This window comes from Emydura macquarii, unplaced genomic scaffold (assembly GCF_026122565.2).
Source record: "Emydura macquarii macquarii isolate MOO-44397 ecotype Brisbane River unplaced genomic scaffold, CSIRO-AGI_Emac_v2 contig_312, whole genome shotgun sequence".
NCBI classification, from domain to species: domain Eukaryota; kingdom Metazoa; phylum Chordata; order Testudines; family Chelidae; genus Emydura; species Emydura macquarii.
This window is the reverse complement of record NW_027130449.1, coordinates 11686557-11708062: the sequence shown is the minus strand read 5'-3', so window position 1 is coordinate 11708062 and position 21506 is coordinate 11686557. Positions and strand designations below refer to the sequence as shown.

The 21506-nt window shown below is 41.0% G+C and overlaps 1 protein-coding gene and 1 long non-coding RNA gene across 5 annotated transcripts in view; one reads left to right on the top strand and one right to left on the bottom strand.

Moving 5' to 3' along the window:
- The window catches only part of NCAM1 (neural cell adhesion molecule 1), a 248995-nt gene extending 229546 nt beyond the window's left edge, over positions 1-19449 (bottom strand). For all 4 annotated transcript variants that reach the window (XM_067565590.1, XM_067565563.1, XM_067565573.1 and 1 more), the window contains exons 1-3: positions 19317-19449; positions 13043-13131; positions 1750-1825 (exon numbers count right to left, since the gene is read on the bottom strand). The gene's annotated coding sequence lies outside the window, so the exon portion shown is untranslated. The remainder of the gene's footprint in view (positions 1-1749; positions 1826-13042; positions 13132-19316) is intronic.
- Positions 19450-19562: 113 nt separating this feature from the next.
- LOC137162953 (uncharacterized) lies at positions 19563-20276 on the top strand. Its single transcript, XR_010922583.1, has 2 exons — positions 19563-19843; positions 19953-20276. It is a non-coding gene; the product is annotated as an uncharacterized lncRNA (long non-coding RNA).
- The last annotated feature ends 1230 nt before the right edge of the window (positions 20277-21506 follow it).

Genomic DNA, 21506 nt, shown 5'->3' with positions numbered 1-21506 from the left:
TCCTAAACTCATCCACAAAGTCCCCTATACAGACTACTATTAAACCCCACTTCTAGCAATCTGCTAATAATACAAATGAACAAGATTCATGATGAATCTCTTTTCATTCTTCACTTTCCCTAAAATCTATCTACTTTCCTGTCTGTTCTTAAACTGTCATCTCAAGGCACAAACTGTCCATTTGTGAATGCTTGGGAAGTGCACTACCCTCATCAAATAAATATAAACAATATTGTAGCCTTACAGTGAATTGCCGGCAGAAAAACTGTGGGTTACAAGAACTGGATTTCTAAGTACAGTACTGTGTCTGCAAAAACAGAGGTCAGTGCTGGTAAACTGGCCTTTAAAACCAGATTCATACTGGAGGTATTTGGGGTTTGTTTTTTTAAATCTCCCATGTTCAGATTGTCACAGCTTGATAGCCATAGTGATATCTTTTGCAAAATACTGGGGTTGTTAATATTGCAATTTTACATCACCCAATGAAAGGTGTGTACTGTGGGGTTGTGAGAAAATTAATTGCAAAAGCAAAAACGATGGTTGTTTCTTTCAGGTAAAGGCTTCATTCTTTGCTCTCATTTCATAAATGTTACAGGAAAGAACTTCATATTAAATAGCCTATTGTTGCAACATGTGAAATAACTTGGCTTATATGTGATTAGTTGTACTTTCTATATAAAAAGTGAGATTTGAAATAAGTACAGTAGACAGTTCTGTGAATACAGAAAGCTCCTAATGTCAGATAGTTCATTAATAGAGCGTGGACAAGTATAAGCTAATTCATGCAGAATATATCTTAATTTTTTTAAAATAAAGGAAACTATAGTAGGTGTGGAATGCACAGGACTTTCACATGTTGAACAAATTAAGATACAAAAATACTTTGGCAACATTAGTATAAACTATACATTCCAGAATTTTGTTAATGCTGCCCTTATTTTCCATGGCATGCCAGAATATATTATTTCATTTGAACTAATTTTCTCCTTTTTTAGCTGATAGAATCCCCTCTCCATTTTATTAAAAATGCTTCTCCCTAAAAGGAACAAAATTACTTATTGCAATGTGATTGAAAACATTCCTTCATCACCTCTTTGTCCATCATAGCCCTTGGTCTCATATTGAAATGATTATCTCCAGAGAGTAATCTTGCTCAGCCATTCCATATTCTGTTATTCTTCCCCTCCCCCAATTCACTATGTGTACATACCCCAATCCCCAGCACCACATTCTTTAGGGGTTTTCCTGCTAATGGAATTGCTGCAGGTTCCATAATCAGAGAGGTGCCTCTGTAAAATCTGAAAGTTTCAGGCACCCTCAGTTAGCTACTATTCAATGAAAAGCCAACAGTCTTCTGAGTGTGCATATGCTAGGGGAAAAAAGCCCCTAAGAAATGATGGCATGATCTGTTGCTGCACAGTGTAGGCCAATTTGTGTATGCATTCAAGAGACTTTCCTCATCTGCATCAAGAAGGATGCTCTGAATTTCCTTCAAGAATCGTATAATTCTAGCAGATGAAGCCAACTAGTGGCTGCGATAGAGAGAGGTGGAATTTCCATCTATCATCCATCACAGGAACCTCCCAAGATGTTCTGTTCTCCATCCTTTCAACCACTGATTGCCTGTCATATTTTCCACATTTGTCAATCTACTTGTCCACTGTGGCCACCCCATCAGCCTCCTCACTGAGTTTGCCCTGTCAAAGGTTCCTGAGAGGATAACCTGTATTTCACCAGACATTGACTTACCTTGATACGTCTTCTGGTGCCGGATGCTTGGTATCTGGAGGCTTTCAGCTGCATCTCTGAGCCTGCACAGCTACACCTGAGGAAGTTAGATACTGATTTATCCATCTGGCAAGAGCAATGTCTTAACATTAGTCTGCAGCACTACAAAAAAAAGTTGAATTATAATTATTTATAATTAATGCCCTTACACAAGATCACACACACACACACACACACACACACACACACACACACACACACACACACACCAACTCATTGTACCACTAAGGAGGAAGCACTGTTTGGGCAACTGTAGCAGTAAGAGTCAAAATTTTCCATGAAAACACTGCCCAAGAGAAGGCGTTATTAGCATAATCACAATGATGTTTCCATTTTACAATTACATCGTGCCATAACTCTGCATGGAACTTGAAAGATTAAAAAAGGTCCATTTGTCAAAAAGCCATACAACATAGACATACAAAAATAGAGTGGAGCAAGAATTATTTAATAAAGATAATGTGACCCAATTTTATACACCAGGTGGTTCATACAAGTTCTGATAGTTAAAGGTTGAGATATAAATCATGCTAAGTTCATTTCCATTGAGCAGTACTTTATTCCACAAGTAGTTCCACAGACAACTTGTGATGCAACAGGGAAGGAGCAGAAAGCACAGGAATGGAAGTGTTCAATGAAAAAAGCCATTACCTTCCCCTCCACACACTTGCCTGCGGAGCGGGTCAAAGGATAAGCGGGGAGCACACTTTCACTGCAGTGGACTCCTGAAAATGTGAACAACTCCTTGTACTTTATTTTAAAAATATTGAGAGAACAGAGACCCCAAAGAACTCAGCTTCTCAGGATAATTTTTAACCCTCTAGAAATTAGAAGCCAGTTTTATGGAGAAAGCCTGATTGGTAACAGCTCTAGGTGCTTGTGCTACATCATCAAGATCCTTGGATGTATAAACAGGGTAATCTTGAATAGGGGTAGGGAGGTCCTATTAACTCTGTATTTGGCACTACCGAGACCACTATTGGAATTTTGTGCCCATTTCTGGCATCCACAATTCAAGTAGGATGTTGATAAATTGCGGAGGGCCCAGAGAAAAGTCATGAGAATGATTAAAAGATTGGAAAACCTGCCTTATAGTGATAGACTCCAGAAGCACAACTGGTTTATCTTAACCAAGGAAAAAGTTTAAGGGGTGCCTTGATCCAGTCTATAAGCATCTATATGGGGGAGGGAATAAATGGCTCTTCAGTCTAGCAGACAAAAGCATAACAAGATCCACTAGCTGGAAGTTATAACTAGACAAATTCACATTACAAATGAGATGCAAACATTTAAACAGTGAGGATTATTAATCACTGGAACAATTTACCAAGGGTTGTGGTAGACTCTTCATCACTGGCAATTTTAAAATCAAGATAAGATTGTTTTTATTTTTAAATATATGCTCTTGTTCAAACTGAAATTAATCCAGGAGTCCTATGGCTTTTGTTATACAGGAGATCAGACTAGATTTTTACAGTGGTCCCTTCTGGTCCTATAATTTATCAAAGTCTGAATAACATGCTCTGTGTAAACAAAATACCTGACTCATCTCATAGGATCTTTTTCTGTTGCAGATCGGAGTCTGGACCACACCTGTGCAGGTTTTTTACTCATTTATAAACTATTAAGAGCAAATCACTCAGACAGGCCCTTACCATTAACTTCAATGGATAATTTGATTGGTTCAAGATGAAGACCTGTAAGATTTGGTCCAATTAAACTTAGGGCTTAAAGTTAACAAAAATAGGAATGGTGTACATCAAAGGAATGCTACTTCTAAGAAGGGAAGCCTGAGAACCAGATAGGCGATGCTCTAGATAGACATGTTTTACAGCATGGATGGTGCTGTACATTTATAGAAACCACTGCAAAGCAGCCAGATCTTTATCTAGTATCACCCTTTTCTCGGAACAACTGTTCAATGATTGCTGTTCATGTGAGATGATGGGATACACTGCAAATTCTTGGTCTATAACAATAGCACGAGAGAATCATGTAGGGCCACAAGGAACAGCAGCTGACAAACAACAGAAAGAAATAAGAACAGGTGGTTGTGAATTTACATTCCATCTTTCTCTAGGTGCCAGAGAAAACTTCACATCCTAAAACGTCAGATCCCATGACTGCAAACCTAATGCAACAGGGCAGTGATAAGAGTATCTTGCAGATGTAGCGTGCAGGTGATCACTGCCAAGTAGTGGAAATCACACTCCCTTTGTCATGACATACATTATGCTGGGACCACTAATAAGAGAGAATTTATAGAATCACTTGTTTTTTTCCATGAGAACTATTAAATGTAGCAGGTACAAACCACAGAGTAGATTATTTGTGGAGTACAATTTATAAACATGTAAACAAAACAGCAAAACCTTCTGTCGGCTCCCTGGTCAGTGCATCTGCTGTTCTGAATATATATATTTACTATATATTGGGTCACAAAGCTATGTAAAGTGTTTGTCAAACAATATCTCATTCCAGACAGGCGGGGCCATTTGAGAATATTCCCTACCCAAGTCTTCTATGAAAGCAATTTTTCTGAGATCATTCTTCCCAGTGGATTATATAGGAAGTAAACAATAGGCAATAGTAAGTTACAGGACCGTAACTCTCTCAAGGTGTTTTGGTGATGTCATAGACCACAAGAATGAAGACAGTCTCCAGAATCTCAGCATATGTCTACACTACAAAATTATGTTGACCTACATTACGGTGGCATACAGCCACTGCAGTAATTAGATAGCTTTTGCTTTTTCCATACTATGCTCCTTGTGTTGCCAGCGCATGTCCTCACCAGGAGCACTTGCACCATTATAACTGTCAGTATGGGACACTGTGGGATAGCTTCTGAAAAGCAGCAAGAGTCAATGTAAGCCACCCAATGTCTACACTGACATTGCATTGACCTAACTACACTGACATTGACTCTATGCCTCTCTTAGAGATGGAGTTAAGTCAGTGTAGTGGGCAACTTACATCAGCAGGAGCGATGTTTTAGTGCAAACACTTAGTTAGATCAACATTGACCTAACTTTGTAGTGTAGACCAGGCCCCGGAGATAATATTACAGTGCATAAATTCAAAAGCTGGCTGTTTTTAATTTTACATAAATGCCTGGGACAAACTCCAAATGTGATTATAACACTTGCCCTGCTTTGGGATACCACTCAGCACATTCACGCAAGTGGATACTGGGGCAATGATGCATTAATTCTCGCACATAGGTGAAAAGCTGCACAAACACAATAAATCAGATACTGAAATAAGGACAGAGTGTCATCCTGTGTCATGATGGAATTGTCATCAGCAATAGAACGTTATTATTGGAAACTTTAACATGTATTTTTCATTTGGTTTTGTAGGGTTTTGGGAAAAAAGTTGTCTGGCTTTGCACTAAAGATCTTAAACAGCAGTACATGCAGCCTTCATGCTTACAGAAGATTCAACGTTAAATCCTTTACTTTCTAAAATTATCTTAAAATCAGTTTCAATTTTTTTCATCCCAGCCAATCAACTCTGATGGTTATGTTAAGCAAACAGAATCAGATTCTGAGCTTAGTAGATTCAGAGAACATGAGTATGATGTAGCAAAAAATAAACTATTCAAATCTTTCCTATTCTGTTGTACTCTACTCATGGTCTTACACCATATGCATTGCAATCTGACCATAATTTGTTGTGTTCTTACTATGAACCAATATCTTTACAGCATGCCGGTCACTAAAGTATCATCACTGTAGTATCTAGGTATTTAGAAGGACAATGGTCCTAATTCTGCTGTTAATTACACTGGGTGTTAATTAGAGAAGAATTCCATTGTACTCAATGGAGTTACACACATAAAACCACTGCAAGTTAGAGCTGAATGATTGTTATGTGAAATTAGGCTCACTATTGCTAAACATTTGGTAGTAAGTATGAAATAATTCTCTTAACTGGCAAATCCATCCACTTGCTTTTAGTTAAAAATATATAAATATGCCTAACATGGGTGTTCAAATACATATGAATGTTATAAGAAATCCTATCAGCATGGAATTCTATGCTACACTTACACTTCGGGTAAACAGAACATTGCACAGAAGTAGTTCTTAAACAAATGATTGGAAGGTTCTCCTTGGGGACATCTTAATGGGTAGTTTTTAAAGGTTAATAAACACTTTCCAAGAGGCAACAGAAAACTGCAAATATTTGAGGTGTTACAACCTGAGAGCCAAGCAGGAATTTCCTTTAAATCGCTCCGATTTGAGAAAGTTCCTTCTCTTACTAATGAGACCAAGAATAAGGCGTCATTCCCCCTCTCAGTGAGCTAAAGGAACATTTTGTGCTAAGTTCATTGATATTCAGTAACTTCCTCCTTGATTAGCCTTGTATTAATTACTATTATTTCTGCTATTACTAACAAGGGCTGCCACAGTCTGATCTTTCCTGCTCTCTACATCTACTTCAGATCCAGTTTTGGGCCCCCCACTACAGGAAGAATGTGGACAAATTGGAGAAAGTCCAGCAGAGGACAACAAAAATGATTAGGGGGCTGGAGCACATGACTTATGAGGAGAGACTGAAGGAACTGGACTTGTTTAGTCTGCAGAAGAGAAGAGTGAGGGGGGGATTTGATAACATCCTTCAATTACCTGAAGGGGGGTTCCAGGGAAGATGGAATTAGGCTGTTCTTAGTGATGGCAGATGACAGAACAAAAAGCAATGGTCTCAAGTTGCAGTGGGGGATGTCTAGGTTGGATATTAGGAAAAACTTTTTCACTAGGAGGGTGGTGAAGTGCTGGAATGGGCTACCTAGGAACGCGGTGTAATCTCCATCCTTAGAGATTTTTAAGGCCCAGCTTGACAAAGCCCTGGCTAGGATGATTTAGTTGGGGTTGGACCTGCTTTGAGTAGAGGGTTAGACTAGATGACTTCCTGAGGTCCCTTCCAACCCTAATCTTCTGTGATTCCATGAGATAATTATAAATGTTCAGAACTGTTCTCAGAGCAAATACTACTACTTTGCATTTATATACCACCTTCTTCCACAGGCCTCAAAGCACTTTACAAACACGGACTACTAATACTTATTTTACACAAGGATGAACAGAGGCAAAGAGAAGTTAAGTGACTTGCCCACGGTCACATACTGAATGAGTGGAAGAGCTGGGAATAGACCCGCAGAATTCTGGCTCTCAAACTCCAACGCTCATCATTAGACCACCTATGATGAAGACCTTTGATTGTGGAAACTCTTTGTGACAAATGTTTAGCATACATGATATGGTGTGCTCTTCTGCATGAGCCATTATATCACAATCTGGAAATACCCCCAAAATCGTGCCTGAGGGCGGTGGGTTGTTTCTTTCCCAGCATTCGCTTGCTCCCCTGAGCTGCACTCTTGCATGTTACCCACCTACACTCTCAGGTCTACTTTGGAAAATGTTATCCTTACTGAGGTTATTACAACTCAAGCCTTGTGCACTGGCAGTCACAGTTTTCCCGCGTGAAGGAAATTAATCATTTATTCAAGATATTTATTTTTTAAACTTGATTTCTGTAGCACTATCAGGAATAAAAATGAGCTATAAATAGGTGCTATTTGGAAAACAAACAAAAAAATCTTGGCCATGGCAGTAACCTCCTCCTTCCTCTTGCATCAGACATTTAGAATCCAGAGAGCTTTTTCTGTTCAGTTGTAACTATCTGGAGGAAGGTCAAATTGTAACCCTCTATTAGTGTAGTTAGCTGAAAGAAACAAGGCTATCTTCAGGGAAATGGAACCTTGGAGTGCAAAAACATACCAAGGGATAGATTTCTCTGTAACAGGGGGGCTCTCTCTTAAGGGCTGGAAAGCCTAGGCCGAGGGTTGGCTCAGTTACAGGATGAGCCTCACCCGAGAAGAATCAGGTGATGGAAGGATCAGGAGGCAGCTGTGGCAGATTCTACAGCGAGCGAGGAAAGACTGGTGGAGGAAAGCCCCTGAGACCAGTTGAGTAGCCTGAGACAGGGAGAGACCCTAGCCAAGCAGGAGAGAGACTGCAAAGACCCCAGACAGGAAGGCCTAGGAGAAAGAACAGAAACCTTGGTTGTGAGAACTTATAAATGGACTTATTTTTTATATTCATAAACCCAGTCCGCAAGGAGGGGTATTTTTTGACCAAGAAAAATTCTGAAGTGAAGGGTATTTAACCAGTTCTAAAGGGAAACTGAGGCAGGTTGCCTTAGCATGACCCTATGCCACAAAAGGAGCACAGGAAGCAACCGGCTTCAGTTACACTGTAATTATCAGGAAAAAAATGTTAATCCTCCTCATACAGAATCATTTAGTGTAGATGCTATCAGAGGGAAACAACTGTCCCAGGCTGTTCTGGGGCAGCTTTGCCACTGCACTACAGGTACAAATGAAAAAGGATTTTATTTTTCCTGGACACGCTCCGGCAACCTGTGAGTTGGAAGGTGCTTAATGTTCTCATGTGTTACTTAGAAGTAAGGATCAGAGGTTTTTTACAAGAGAAAATAAAGCCAGGGGCTGAAACAGCATGAAGAAATTGTGATTTCTGATTTGTTGTTTAAAAAAAACAAAAAAACAAAAAAAAACAAAGGCCAGGAACTGTGTTGCTAAATAAAAAAAAGTTATTGAAGGCAGCACAGAAGTTTATGATGATTTAGAGAAGGCAGGTGACCTTTCCAATAATTGCATGTGTCTCAATTAGGGGTCCCCCTCCCACACAATTACTACTAAACCCCCTACTAGGTAAGAGTTCCTTGCATCTTCCAATCCACTGTGGCAAATTTCAGCTGGCACATGTGGGGGGAAGGAAACGTACACAGAAGCAGGTAGGCATAACGGTCCAAAGTGAGAGAACAATGCAGAGCGTGAAGGGGGAGGAAAGCTAATAAAGAGCAAGGACCTCAGCCTAGATGAGGAAAATGAAAGCCCAAACAAATAAATATGGAAATGTGGTGGTGGGAATGGACTGCTGAGCATCCCATTAAAAAGACAGCATCAGCCTTGCAGATAATTTTCACTTTGCCACAGAAGTGTCATTTAGAGACTATTAAAATCTTTGGAGGAGTTCCTCCTAACTAGCTTCCCCTTCACACTGTAACCTCAAAGGACCCCTGATTAGTGGGGATTTTCCCTTCCATGACTTAGTACTAAGAGGCTTCACTCTCAAAATCCCCTCCATCCTTCCAGGGAGAGGGTCTTCAGCTTCCCTAGAGAAGCCCTTACCAACTCCTTGATTTGCATTATTAATATCGAGCTCTCACATAGCACCTAAATACTTTGCTATTGTAGAAATTACAGACAGGAATTATATTACCAACTAAAGAAGTACAGTCATTTCTGGAGTGGAACATACAATTGTTCAATGCTATACAGGTTTTAACGTACTTGAAACATTCAGTTAGCGTAAAGGCAACTAAATACTAATATTGGCTACGCTGGAAATTCAGAGATAGGTAACAGGCATCTACCACTTTTCTAGACACAGAGGGCTCCTCTTTAATCATCATCCATGGGCAGAAGGTGCTGGGCAAGATGAGGCATTTTTTCTCATCTCCCCTATGCTGCCAGTTACAGCTGGACTTGAACCTTGAGATCCCAGCGTGGAGAACGGAACTTCTGTCTCGCACACTGCAATGCTGAGCGCTCTCAGGCAAGTTATGCCCAGTTCTGAAATAGGCTATGGTCAAGGAGATGGCACAAATAAGCAAAAGAAAAATGTTTGTTCTTATTAAGCTGGTGCTGGAATGCAGTGAAAAGGGAGCCCAGGAAATGTTTGATGGTGGAATAGAGTCATTGTTCTTGAACTAAAATTCTTCCCAGGGTAAAGTTTATTGTACAAAACATGGTTATATAAGCAGCTGTGGAAGAGTTTGCTTCTTCCTACCCTCCAAGGGTGAAAGATCCTATGCATCACATAAATTCTAAATAAGGCTTCTGTGGTGCATTGGACTGTTGCTGGCTCTTTGCACAGGGGTGATTTTCACCTTAATGAGGCTGTTAAGAAACAGATAGCTCACTGCCTGTAGTAATAACATGTGCAATACCAGATGATGTCATATGATGTAATTCTCTTGCAGATGTCTACCATCTGCACAGCAGTAGCTCCTTCTGAGAGAAGTGGGATCCATTGTGGAAAGTAACAGATGGAAGAGTCAATAATGCTCGGTGTACTCTTAAAAGACTTCATGATTCTGGTCAGGTAGAACAACTGAAGAAATATTGCAGTTGGCATAGTGTTGCTAGCCTGCGCAGCGGTGGCTTCAAAAGGGTGATCAGGAAAGAGGAGTTTAGTATATCCAATGCTATCCTCCTTCCCACTCAAGCTTTTGGTTTTCAGGGCTTCATAATTTGGCTACAAACATTTGCTCACAGCTGAAATTTAGGGCATGAGACTTCGGCGCAGCAGCAAATTATATACATGTACAGAGCGCTGGGGCCAGGGGAAGTGGCTATTTTAAAAACAATTGAATCATTATCGAAGTCTTACCTGCATTTTAACATTGTACTGTAACCTTTTAAAAAACAAAAAGCAGCCAAGATTGAACTAAAAAAGCCAAGGATCTGGCATGATGATTTTTTTTAGTTTTATCCCTGCTCTGCTGCTAATTCACCACATGATAACCTCTGTGTCTCAGTGTTCCCATATGGTCAAATGGAAATGACAATACTTACAGTGCTTGTATCGCAGTTAACTGATGTTATATACTTAACATTTTCACATGAAAAGGGCACCACAGAAAGTTCAAGTAATGTTGTTCTCATGACAAAGGGAGGCAGACCTATCTGAAGTCAGACATTGTAACTTCAGTTTAATTTTAAAAAATTACTTTCCCTACAACTGGAATAGAAATGCCACCTTATGACTCACCCGTTCAAAAAGTGGAGAAGGAAATGCTTTTAGGATTACCCAGTTATGGAAATTTCACCTGGATATATATTCTTTCCTTGCTCATCTTCACCCTTGCATCAAGCCATATCTATTTAAAATAGCCCGTTTAAGTGACATGCAACATCATTATCCCTGATTGCAAGCTGACCTGCTGTCTAAATCCAGCTATGATCTATATGTGGAATGCACTGAGTGTGCTTTTCGTCTGGGGCTCTCATCAAGTTATAATTACAGGGTTTGCTCTATTTGTATGCTTTGTTTTAAGATAAAAATGCATGTTCCCAAATCAGAAACTAATATGCTTTGTTAATATTGTTCTGATATCAGTGGACATGGAAGGTATTTTGATAAATCTCATGAAGGGGATAAATATTTCATTCCAGGTGAAGTAATACAACATTTTGCATAGCAGATTTCACTACACTCCATTAATGCTATTGGTGGACAAGTGATTGCATGTCATTTCAGTTATTACAGTCAAGAATAAAAATGCAACGAAACAGAGGATATCCCAAAGTCCTTATTTATATTAAGGTAGGGGGCTCATTCTAAGAAACTTTCAATTACATAATAAGAGGCAGTGCCTGCCTAGAAGAGTTTACACTAACTAAACAAGACAAAGTATTGTTAACTCCATTTTAGCTGTCAGGAACTGAGATTTAGTGACTTATTACCTTGTGCTTCCACACAGGATGGTTGGGGCAGTCTTGGGAATGGCAGACTGGTCTCCTATGTCCCATTCTCTAACGCCTTAACTACAAGGCCAACCTGTCACACTATTCTAAAGAACTTTTCTTTTTTGAAAGCAAACTTTAAAATCCATTTTTAACATGGCTTTAGTGCAGTAGCTCTAATAATGCAGAGGTTAAAAGCAACTGGTGCAACCTCATGAATGAATGTCGACTTGCCAGTTTCTCACTCCCATTATGTTTTCCTATTCCAGTTGGTGTGCCATGGTGACTTATTTTGCAGCAGGGATTAGGTTAAGTTAGTGCATAATGTGTTCTGAACTGCTCCTCTGTGGATTAAAGAATGGTATTTCCTCTTAAATTACAGTGTGCACTAGATTGCTATTTTCAAGTGCTGTGCTCAGTGTTTTTGGCATTGTTTGCACAAACTATAAGCAAAGGAGTCGATTTCCAAGACCATGATCTGTGAGATTGAAGACAATCATCCCCTTTTTTCTTACATGTTGAATGAATATAGAGAAGCAGGATAGTTGGTGATTTCACTTGCTATACCATTAGTGAAACATAAAACAGTTGTGTGAAACACTGTGTGAATAATAGGAACTACATTACATATTATTTATCTGCAGAAATAACATCCTGACTGTAAGGAAAGCACAATATGTAGTTTCTGTCCTGCCAGACCCAGGGCAAACTGTATGAAAAACTTAAAGTGTAAGACTTCATGCCAGAGCTAAATACATTTTTTTCTTTCAACTCTACGAGAGTATTAAAAAGCTTTTTGATCATGGCATCTTGATCTTGTCTGTGGGCTTTTTTGGATTCTAAATCCCCCCTCCTATAACCGCCCTGGTACTTCACTTCAATACTAGAAAGTGGAAACTCTCCTTGCAGAGAAAGCCAGTGCTACGCTATGGAACAAGGGGACAGTCTCCAAATGAAGCCACCATTCCCATCCGGTGGAGCACATCACCTCTCTATTTCCCTTCTTTAACCTGCAATTAGGGCACCCTGAATTTCACAGCCGCAAGTGTCATCTCATAAGAGGAAGTGGTTCATAATTAAGTTAGCAATCAATATCTGCAATATATTTCTCTCTCAGAATTAGGATGAGTGTCAGATATGTCCACAGAATTAGTAATTAAATATGTCTATGTGCACCATGTACTCGAGTTTGTCATTTACTTTATAAACCCAGTAGAAAGGTTATAAAAATCCTTGCGTTTGGCAAGGAACTCCAACTGCCCTAGGCCCCAGCCATGTGACTGAGAACAGCCTGTTTGCTTGGCAGTTTAGAATTCACCTAATGAAATGGGAGAATGCTGATACAGCTGAGTGTGGTAGGAACAGATTTTTAAATATAGGTGTTCGTAATTGCTGTTCCTTAAATTATGCATTCAAATCTGCCATGTGCATGCAAATACTAGATAGCCAAACCTGGATATTTGCATATGTAAAGAAATGCATGCATCTGAGTTTCAAATCTGAACTTGAAACTGATGCAGTTGCCCAAAAAGGTTAGGAATCACTAGCATTTCATCCAAGAAAAAACAAAGTAGTTCAAAACTATGTACATCTCCATGCTAGTCCTCTCTTGATGGCACCCACAGTAGGTACTGCAGTCCATCCAGCATCATATGCAGCAATCATTGTGCAGAGAATCTTTCAAAAGCTAGGTACCTTGCATCCGGTTGATCAGATACAAACGCCTCCTGTACATTTCAGTCTATGATGAGATATCCTCCAGGCAGGTGATGGATGGTTCCAACCTGGAAGGGAATCAGGAACAGAGTTATTCTCTGATGAGCTTACTGTGTTGGCCAGTACTGTCCAAGCTACTCCATTTTTGTCCCAGGGTTTGCTCACTGTTAGGGTCTCTACTTTTCTGGTGGTCTTTGGTTTGCTCACATGTCATAGAGACCCAATTACTACTAGATGTGGAAATTTGCTGAATGAACATCACCAAGTGATCCATCCCAGATTCTGACTAAGCCATTGGCGGACCTATCCTCCATGAACGTATTGTGTGCTTTTTTGAACCCTATTAGTCTTAGCCTTCACAACATCCTCTGGCAAGGAGTTCCACAGGTTCACTGTGTGCGGCGTGAAGAAATACTTCCTTTTGTTCACATTAATAGGCTTAATATCATTTGGTGACCCCCTAGTCCTTGGCTGCAGAACAGAATGTTTCACTGAAAGAAAAAAATCCAAGATGCCTCTGTTCCACCCTACAGGAGAGGGCCCAAGGCATACTTCAGTTACATCATGGATGTATCTGGGATGACAACTTTGCCCCATTCATGTCAATGGGGAAACTCCTGCTGACCTTAATTGGACCAGGATTTCACCTACAGCCCCTCATGCTCACACATATTTCACTGTTTCTGCTGTGATCCTTTTGCTTTGAATACAAGCAAAAGACAACTTAAAATCCAAAAGGGCCTTCCTTATTTCCTGAGACTTTAGAAAAAGAGCACAAAGGGCTTCAATTTACTCTACTCTACTAGGCTGAATAGCAATGTGAAGGTGAAAACCCTGACCCTTCCCCACATGCATTGCTAAGCAACATGGTAGGTCTGATTCAAGCAGCAGCTTCTGTTTTTGCTGCGAAGTAAGAGTCAGAACATTCAGCGGAGGAAACAGTATTGTTTTATTTATAGCATTGTATATGAAACATGCCTATTCCACATGAACATGTGTTGCTTATTTAAGCTATAAATCTTCCATATTGGAATTCTCTCTCCTCCCAACCCCTCCATGTCTGTAGTATACTTGGAATAGTTCACAGCATTATTCTGGCCACACTGACGTCAAGAGAAAATCCAAAGAGACAAAACCCATCAATATACAGAATAAAAAGGGAAACTGCTCCTCCACCCCTGCCCTCATGAGGTCCATATCAACTAGCTTTTGTCACAGTACAGGCTATAAATGTTCTTTGATTGGCATCAGAGTTCCAGGATGTTGGAGTCTTATTCATCAGGGGAAAAACCTCAACCAACCAATATCTCCTTCCACTTTGTGAGAGCTGGGGTGTAACATGATCTGTTGTATTCCTTGGCATCAGCTGTTTTTTTCTCAAGACTACAGCCTCTGCAGTGCCACACTTGTTACTGAGCTCTGGACAGGCTCTTGACGTTGCTTGTGCATTGCCATGCAGAGTTGGAGCGGGCCCTGCTGACTCTTATCCCAGCCTGTCTCTCCATTCTATCTTCCCACTGGAGTTGGCCACCAATTTAATCTCGTTGACAATAAACAGGTCACAGAGATTTGGATGATGCCTCCAAAGTTGTTACTAAGAAACATGTCATCTACATCAGTTCAACAACTGAAGCCAAGGAGTGTTACCTTTCTTGCCCTAGCTGTAGCCAATGATCCTGGAAGATTCAGATCCAAAAGGGATTTAAAATCCTGCATGGCGTACAGAAAAGCGCTTACCGCTACTCCACAAGCTGTTGCTGAGTGGGGAAGGTGCAAAAGACCACAAGATCACTGGACCTACAAGTAGTTCCTTCTTTTTGGACTGCAGGAAAATACCACATCAGTCTCTGGCTCAGAGGAATAGTGCAGTTGCATTGGGACAGTGTGACTGCCTGGGATGTGCTACTTTTTCCACAGACATTTTTACAGTGATTCTCCTTTTGCCCCAGAACATGAGGAGTGGTTTGCTTTTGGGGCATCCCCCACCCCTCAAGGGGCTGGAGTCTGAACTTCTCTATGGTTATCCATAGAGTCCTGCTTTAGACATTCATTTTGTTTACTGTCAATGACCCATTCCATCCAGGATCCTGCTGTGGAGATCGGCAGCCATGGGCAAGGTGTCAAGGGGGGTGGAACTGGACTGAGGCAACCAGACCACTCCTCAAAGGCATCTCATTAGCAATCATTACGAACCTGAGGGGAGGATGGGACACTTTAGAAGCAAACAAACAGATGTTTCCCCACCCATTAAAATGGTCACATAACATACCAAGGTGCAAAGTATGACTTTGCTTTTGTCAAGCTGACATAGTTAAGATATAGGTTCAGTTAACTCCCCCCACAAACACCTCCACCAAATAAAGTCCATGAATTAATTCTGATTTGTTACAGAGACTCAACATTCACTAAAAACTTTTCAGCAGCCTTCTCATTTGATGGCACCCCTGCCTCCATCAAAGGAAGTAGCATTTAGATAAACTGGATGCTATCTCAGTGGCTAGATTCTGGTTAACCAACTAGATTAGGACTCAGAAGATCTGGGTTCAGATCCTGGCTTTGCCAGACTCCCTGGATGGTCTTGGGCAAGTAACTTCATCTCTGTGCCTGTGTTTCCCCATCCGTAAAATGGGGATCACAACCGTACTTCCTTCCTGTCTAGTCTATTTACACTGCATGCTCATTGGGACAGGACCTGTTTTACTGTGCATTCGTGCAGTACCTAGCACAATAGGGCCTGAACCCTATCAAAGCCTGTGTGCTACTGGAACATAGGCTGTCTAGACTACAAGCAAGGGGTGCAATTCCCCTGCTCGTGTACACATACCCCGTTAGCGCTCGTTGACTTAGCTAGAGCATAAGGAGTTGCATAGCTGAGCCGTGCTGAGTACAAACTCACTTAAACCTGTAGGTACATGCCATGGTTGCACTGCTGTTTCTCGAGCTAGCATGGTTGTGTGTAGCAGAGCAGGGGAATCACACCCCTAGTTTGCAGTGTGGGCCGTCATAGATAGATAAACAGTGTAGCAGGAAAGAGTGGACACTTTTCTCCAATATCAGGCCACTTCCACCTCCTTTACCACAATACAGCTAAGCCCAAGCAAGAAAACAAGTCCCAACCCCACTGCACACATCCATAGGAACTAGGATAAGCAATGGAGGATGAGGGTAGTTATCAAAATAATCTGAAAACCAGACTATCTACGCTCTCTTCACTCTAAAAACCTGCTGGGGTGTTTGAAAGGTGAAGTTGATAAGACTCCGAATTAAAATGCCACAAAACCTTTGTGCATATGTTGTTAAAAGCCTAATTTACACATAGCCAGAGGAAGCAGCATTGGCTTGTAGTTAGAGCACAGCAATGGGATTCAAGAGACTGGGTTTGGTTTCGGCTATTGATTCACTGTGTGATTTGGCCAAGATCACTTCACCTTTTTCCTTCCTCGTTATTTCCATCTCTCAATCAGTAAGGGCTGATTCTGCTCCCTTTTGGTCAATGGAAAGGGTCTCACTGACTTGTGGGGATTAGATCAGGCCCGTAATACCGTTATAGCAGGAGCTACCAGGTGGTGCTGTTACACAGTTAAGAATTGTTCCTAGAGAATGAATCTTTGAAGAAATGCTCTATTGTCCGATAATTTTGAGGTAATTACATTAGGGGAAGCTGTTGCAAACAGCCAGAGAGGCTACTCTCTGCTTTAATCTCCCTAGCTAAATACAATTCTTGAGGCAGAATAATTCCTGGTAATCAGTCCTGAGTGTGTGGGCTGAGATTCCCGAAGTACGGTTTGTGACCACCTGTTCAAGGTCTGGAGTGTAGAGTGTTAACAAAAACAAGCTGCATTAAGAGGATATCCAGACTCCATGTCACTGATTCTTCTCCAATGGAAAGTCAGCCTCTAAGGCCCCAAATTCACTACCACATGGCAGAGAGGTGACAATGCCTCTTTGCTGTAGGATTTGGTTGAGCACACAGGAGTCAGGTTTATTAGGAGAAAAAGCATAGCAATTGTATTAATTTTACTGACATCCAGCTCAGTTCAAGTCTGCTTTGGTTCCTGGACCCATAGTTCACATTGGGCATGCACGGAGGCTTACCACTAAACTAGGTATTAGCATAGTCATGTTATACCTGTAAGAAATCACCTAACTTTTTGAGAGAGCTTGCAGATTCTTGAAAGCCAAATGCTATACAAATTCAAAGATTAATAAATACCATAAGTATATTTAATCAAATAATGGGCTCCCTCTCCCAAAGAATTTACAATAGCATGAAAAGATACAACATAATGCATTGCCATGCAAAAGAGGCAAAGAATGGTCTTATAACAGGAACAAAGTCTCCCTAGTTACACTTCCCACATGAACCACAAAATAAATTGAGCAGAGTCTCACTCATTTCTGCATCCCAGTAGTTTGTTTCCAGTTCACAGCTCTTCAATCCACAAATGAGACTAAGACCACACCGTTAGCCTAGTAAATTAATCCTTTTTATGTAGCCCACCTCTTGCTATTTGTGTATTTCACACCAAAGACTGCTTGGACTTTATTTACAAATGACCTTTTGTGCTACAGACCTCATCACAAGTGACAGTTTTCCAAGTTAACTCGGATGATGAAATTAAATTTGATCATGCAGAAGTTCTTGCTCAGTGTTTTCAACAAATCTATGGAGGATGAATAGTATAAGAAAAGCAGACTTTTGCTTCAAGTTAAGTTTTATTTTCTTTCTGTGCAAGAGGTTCATATAGCCTGTGCAATGAACATTTATTAGAATCTCAATAAATAGTAATTCATAGATAAGAATATTTCCTCCTCAAAGTGAGCATGCCCTCTAAAAATTATTTTTGGAAAGATGTTGCTAAAAGATTAAGATAGACAGAGTACCTGAATCCTCAGCTGTTGATGTTCTGCTTCCCCCCCTCCGCATCTCCTCTTCCCTGAGGATATTAAACTACAACAAACTCTGTTAAGCAATATTAAGGGGGTGATATAAAGCGATTGATACTAGGAAATCAAGAGTTAATGGTTAGGTAGCAGGCATGCTGTGACCAGTGCTTATTATGTTATCATATCATTGTTACATTGTGCTGCCACAGTTTGCTGTATTCACCTGTTCTTGTCATAGACTTAGATTAGAAAGTCTTTGGGGGTGGGATCAGCTGTTGATCATATGTTTCTAGAATGTATAGCACAATCAAGCACTGATTGGGGCTTCTAGATACTCCCTCAGCACAATAGTAAATAATATTTAAGACTAATTTAGCATTAAGAACTCTTGAAGTGAACCCAAATATTTAAAATTGGTGAAGTGAACATAACTTGACATTTGAATGCTGTTTAAGGATTTGCAGAGTAACCAGATTTATGGTTAACTGATTAGATCACTTGAGCAAGAGAGTTCCTGTCTTTCAAAGATTTTGGGGGGAGAGGAAGGGCTTTAAGAAGAAGAATTGGGATTTAAATACACCCAAATAAGAAATCCCATCTTCCTTGGGAGCTAGGGCTGCCATGACAATCATCAACCCTGATCAGATTTTTACAGATGTTTAATGAATCAGGCTGTGAGAAACTCAGCCATTTCCTTTTTCAGGGCTTCACGAGGAAAGTTTTCTTCATTTAACAATTCATGCGGGGTTTGTCCCCAGAGTGTTTGACTTTGAATGAGTTTAACATGACTACCAGGCTGGATCTTTAATGTCAGAGGTTTTCTGAGACACCACCATAAACTGGGGCCTCAGGTCTATTTAAATGGTTTACTATGTTTAGTGAACCTGGTCTGAGGTTCAAATTTATAACAAGACTCAGGACCAGCTGAGATTTTCACATTTATGGGTTTCTTTGTGCACATTTGAGCAATAATCCCCCCAAACTGGTGATTATATGTGAATACAGACTCCTCTTTGCCTCCCCATTGATTTATAGTAGCACAAAGGGTACTTGTTAGCAGTTGTGATACCAGGTATTTGTCAAATCATAGGTGATTTCTTCCCCAAACTTCCCCCAACCCCACCAGAAGCAACAGAAGGTAGAGACAGGCTAAAGAAACACAGCCTGAGTTACTGTTGCCCTGCACTTTATGAAGACATTTGTTCCTTCTACTACAAAGTGCCTGTAAAAAGTTCTCATTCTGGGTCAGGAAACATTTTACCCTCTGTTCCAGGATAAGGCTTCTCCCCAGCTTCCACACACACACACTGCCCCACCCTTAAGTAGGTTTATTGTCTAAGCAAACACAAACAGTTCCTCAACTCACTAGTCTCAACCTGTCCTCAACCAGCTCTGCTCACTACTGCTTCTTGTTAGTTTTCTGGAATAGCAAATCCAGGGTAATCGTCCTAGGCACTTAGCTCCACCACACAGGTGCCTCCACTCAACATAAACACAGCCCATCCCAATCAGTCCAGTCCTTCCTGTCGGCTGATAGGTCTTTATAGCCTCTGGTGCAGCCCTGCCTCCTTTAATGGCTCAATTGAGCCCATCTGCTCTGAGGCAAGGGCACCAGGCCTAATCTACTCCCAGGGACCAGCTACCCTGGTGTAAATGACAGGCCAATGTGCAAGGCAGCGGAGAGTCTCTGGTGCACAGCATTCAGATCTAAAGGGGGAGTAGTTAAAGGCTGGAGTTTGTTGTTCAAGTTTGGATTCAGTGATGCAGTAATCTCATAAACTGTTCTCATGTGATTCCCATCATTTTGGATGGTAAAAGATCAGCATCCAAATAAGAACTGGAAAAATATGTCCCTTCTACTTTGGGATTTGACTTGGAAACAAAGCTCTGGGGGTGAGTTTGGCTCTTGGGATTGGAATTGGAATACTTTCAGATTTAACCCCTGAGTTTTGACCCCTCTCTTGTGAAAACACAACTTTATTTCTATTACTTTTAATTCCAGAAAGAGACAGATAGAAGGCAGCTTCTCCAAAGATATTAAATGCTGATTTTCAAACGACAAATATAATGTTATAAACAAGGAAAGGGAAGAAATAGTAAAGACATGTGGGATCCCACTGTTCATCTCCAGGGTGGAATGCAGTGCAACACCTGGCTAACAACTCATAGCAATATACTACATGGCAGTTTAAGACAGGACTGGAGAATTCTGCATCCAGGTGAAACTGCAGGGGAATAGGGAGGCAGAATGTAATTACCTGGCTTGGAATCTGGCCAGGATACTGAATGAATACCCTATTTCTTATCATAAACATTATGGGATCTTTAATGATCACATATTCATTAAAGTCAGCAGCTAGGATGTTTCTCTCATCCCAAAGACCACACTGGGGCACTGGTTCAATATTCACTCAGAGGCAAAACGTGTCATTTCCAGAACTGCTAATACCCTGCAGTGCCCCAGTTCTTCCTTGGAGCTCTCCCATTCAAATACTGCCTTCCCCTGGCCCTTGCTTAGTTTGTGAGATTGACAGGATTACAGCAAGGCAGGTGCATTTTGGACAGCAGAGTACTTAGCCTACGCTGCTCTCATGAAATGCAGCTTGACTTCAACGTGGATTAAAATATCATCTGTTCCCAGTCTGCTGAAGGAAGGAGATTGCGGTGTGGGCTGCTTGCCTGTCTCACTGCGCATCTAGGATGTTGCTAATAGCATTCACTGCTTCGCTGGCTGAGCCGTGTAAATTCCTCATGGAACCTATGACATTCAGGTCAGGAGAAGACGGAGACCTTCCAATGGTCTAGCTGTGGCATTTGTTTCCTGCATTCAGTCTATTATATGAAGTTAAATAAAGCAGAATGCACCATGAATAGCAATGCTGGCTCTCGAAGCAACTAGTACTGGATGTTCTGTTCTGCAGAGCATGCATTCCAGCTTCCAGGATGGACCTTAAAATACATGACATGGGGGGGGGAAGCTTCTTTGTTCCTTCGGAACGAAAGCACCTGAAGTCCATGTGACCATAGGGAGGAATGTCAGGAGGCCAGCCCTGCTGTTGTAGCACAAGATGCACCTCCTGCCACTGCTAAGCACATTAGGGGGGCATGAGACGGCCAGCAACGCACTTATGTCACCACAATGCATCTTCGACATATTGCTCATAGCATTAAAGAAAGCACAGAAAGGTCATTTATTTTGAAACGGAAGTTTGGATCTTGTCAAGGGATTAGCAGGCTAGAGACGTCCTCCGCATTTATTGCAATGCTTTGAAAAAGCTGAAAGCAAAAGCAAAATGATTTTGCATGCTGCCTTTTTTTTTTTTTTTTTTTTTTTTGAAAAACAATGAAACCTGTTGAAGGCCTTGTCTATACTGGAGATGTGCCCCAATTCGATGGCCAGCAATTGGAGTACCTGCTGAATGCAATTCCATGGTGTAGGCAGGCAAAGCGGCTGTTTGCTCCCACGGAACTTACGTCTGCATGAAACCAGGGTAACTGGCATTAGTGAGAATCACAATTTATTGTACTTTACCACTCTAGTAGTTTGCAGTGGTGG